General features: G+C 31.6%; 1 long non-coding RNA gene across 1 annotated transcript; it reads right to left on the bottom strand.

Annotated features, from left to right (window-relative positions):
* Window positions 1–2,045: 2,045 nt before the first annotated feature.
* On the bottom strand, window positions 2,046–2,575 carry LOC147291810 (uncharacterized). Its single transcript, XR_015121435.1, has 2 exons — window positions 2,544–2,575; window positions 2,046–2,424 (listed from the first exon to the last, which is right to left on the bottom strand). It is a non-coding gene; the product is annotated as an uncharacterized LOC147291810 (long non-coding RNA).
* Window positions 2,576–3,359: the final 784 nt, after the last annotated feature.

Raw genomic sequence — 3,359 nt, 5'->3', positions numbered from 1 at the left:
TATAGTTGCTTATACCTATAATATATTTGCTTATATCTTTGCTTATACCTATATAATAATATTACTAATTAGTATATAGTTTTAGACTTTCAGTTATTCTTATACCCAATTGGGACATTAATTTGCTTAGTATATAGTTTATAGTTTATAATTTATAATTTATAATTTATATAGTATATAGTTTATATATGTAGTTTATAACTTTATATAGTTTGTAAACTTTGTATAGTTATATAGTATAAACTATATATACTAAAAGTATAAAACTATATATTATAGTTATAAACTTATAACTTATAAGGTATATCCATATATGGTATAGGCTGTATAGCTATATAGGGTATAGACTGTAGACTTATGAAGTATATTAGTATAGACTATAGGGTATATACTATATAGTATACTTGCATAAGATATAGGGTATAGTGGTATACTAGTATAGGATTATAGTATACTAAATTACTAATATATATGGGATATGGTATATGGTATATAGGACTATAGAGTATAGGGTATGGTATATGGTATAGTGGCTATAGCCATATAGGGTATAGGGTTTAGGGTTTAGGGTATTTTTAATTAGTTTTTATATGAAATCTATTAAGATTATTATAGGGTCAATATATATCTAATTATGTATATAAATTATATATATGTTTTATATAAATTATAAAACACATAATAATTAAAAGTTTAAAACATATGTAAATAAGTTAAATAACTAAATAAGTAAATATGTAAGTGATGTATAAGGTTTTTATTAAACTAGTTAATACTTAATAGTTAATACCCTAAAGTTCTAAACAATTAGAAATTTCAAACTAAAACAGAAAATAACTTTGGTCAAAAAAAAAAAAAAAAAAATAGAAAATCACTAAAAGTCTAAAACACAAACACAAATCAGTGAACACTCTCGATTCAGAACTCAAAATAGATAACCCTAGCCGCCTAGCCTCACTCAGACCCTCTCTCGCCTCGCCTTCGCCTCTCTCTCGCCTCGCCTTCGCCTCTCTCTCGCCCTCGCCTTCGCCTTTCTCTCGCCCTCGCCTTCGCCTCTCTCTCACTCAGACCCTCTCTCGCCGAGTCGCCGCCTTCACCCTCGCCTTCGCCTCTCTCTCGCCTCGCCTTCGCCTCTCTCTTCCCCTCGCCTTCGCCTCTCTCTCGCCGCCTTCGAGAGAGTCTCACCAAAAACGCAGAAATCAGAAACTCACTCAGACTCTCTCTCTCTCACCGAGTTTCGATCTCCCAGAAACCATACACTCTGTCTCTATCACCCAGGTTATAGCTTCGATTTGTTTACATTTGATTTTGTAGTTTTATTCATCTGTCAATCTCTTTATCTTGTTTATGAATTAATATTTGGATTTTGTACTAATTTACGCAGGCTCAGAAACAGTCACTTGCAGCAATTTAACCTGAAGCCAAGACATGTTGAAGTGATACCCTGATGATCAATGAAGTCTGTTCACCAATGAAATCTGGTATCTAATAAATTTCTTGACTGAACTATGTATGCTAAAGTTACAATATTTATTGCATATCTATCTGCCACAAGATGAATGTTAGTTCAGATTTGCATATCTAATTCTGATTCCCTTCTGAAATATATGGTGGACAAGATTGTGCATTGGTAAATATTCTGTGAGATTCATTCATATACCATTTAGATCTGGCTTTTAATATATTGGAGAGTGCTAATCTAGTTTTTGAAACTTCTGGTAGAGAGACCATTTAGATTTCAGGTTGTATTTGAAAGATTGACATGGAGATAAAAAATTGAGATTTTGAATATAATTGCCAAAGCAGGGCCACAAGTGAAATTGCTTATGAATTTTCATATCCACTGCAGGAAATTGCTTATGAAAATTCTAAGTGTAGGAACTTTCAGCATGAATTTCTGCATATTCAATTTTACTTGGTTCATTTATAAACAAAAAGAAAAATGCTTTTGCAGATCAATTTTGTGTCATCAAAGAAAACTACTTTGCTTGGGTGATGTTATAGGGTTTATTGCAGGGAATTTGCAGTTGAAAGATGTATATATATACTCGATTTACTATATTCACCATGGGCCAGTATAATTTGATAAAGAGCACACATAATACAATCCATTAGAAATTAGTCTACTGATCCTTACAATTTGTTCCTCCTGGGAAACACTACAAATACACAAAGATAAATTTGTATTGGCCACTTATAGTTCATATCATACAACAGTAATAGGTTAATAGCAGTAGCAACAAGGCTTAGGTGAAATTAATCATTCCATTATTCTACCCCTTCATAGCAGACACTATAAATTGCAGCATGAGATGCCTTTATTCCTTCAAATTTTCCTTCTAAGCTTAGAGGTCCACAGAATCCCAAGTATGAGAAGCATTCATTTTAATCATCACAGTTCCCTTGTCAAAACCAAATGCAACCCTGCAGGGAGTAGTATATATCATTAAGTACACATCACATTTTCCTCAGTTATTGCATAACATTATCTGATTTTGAGGCAATAAATTTTTCCACCATAACATGTTTGAATATCTACTTACTTGTGTGATCCTTTCATGTGTCCTATATTGCTAAGTATCTAGTTAATTAATTTTCTGTTTGAAGCAGTAGTTATGGTTTCTTTCAAAAGATATGAGATACAGAAACCATTATTCCATTTAATTCAGATGTCTTGAAACCCCTTGAAGATTTGATTAAACTAACTGATCAATGATGCATATAATTAATTGAAGGAGTATTTTATTCGTCACATGGATGGTTGCACCCTTGATACTGAAGGAGAGAAGGAAAGGGTCATCAAATGTATTGATGCTGCAATTCGAAGAAGAGTAAGCGAGGTTAGTGAAAAGTCTATCCAACAGGAAATGCTCATTTTAATTAGCATTATTAATAGGATAATCACAATTTACAAATAATAATATGTTTTCCAGTCCCTAACATAATGGAAAAATAACTAATCCATACATTATTACAATTTTTCATTCATATGTATCATTATTTATTTATGTTCTTATCAGCACAGTGGTTACTTTTTATACACTCAAATCTTGTCTCTTCAGATTTCAGCAAATTACATAAGCACCCCTGGGAAGTTGATATGCTGCAGCCCCAGGTCTTGAAGCCTTTGACCTTGAAGTTTAGAGAGTGATCTTCAATATTTTATTTAGTAGTTTATTTTCTGAATTGTAAACTTTGTTCTTATTAATTTGGGTTTATTGTAATTTCTGGATTATTCTAGTTAATTTGGGTTAATTTGGGTTTTTTTAATAGTTTATAATCTCAATAGTTGATACTTGATAATTTGATCTTTGGATATGTGATAATTTGATTTTTGGATATACTGATATACTGATATA

Source organism: Dryas octopetala, chromosome 3, assembly GCF_963921425.1.
Source record: "Dryas octopetala chromosome 3, drDryOcto1.1, whole genome shotgun sequence".
In the NCBI taxonomy this organism is placed as follows: Eukaryota; Viridiplantae; Streptophyta; class Magnoliopsida; order Rosales; family Rosaceae; genus Dryas; species Dryas octopetala.
The sequence above is the reverse complement of the archived record's forward strand: the minus strand, read 5'-3'. Positions and strand labels throughout refer to the sequence as shown.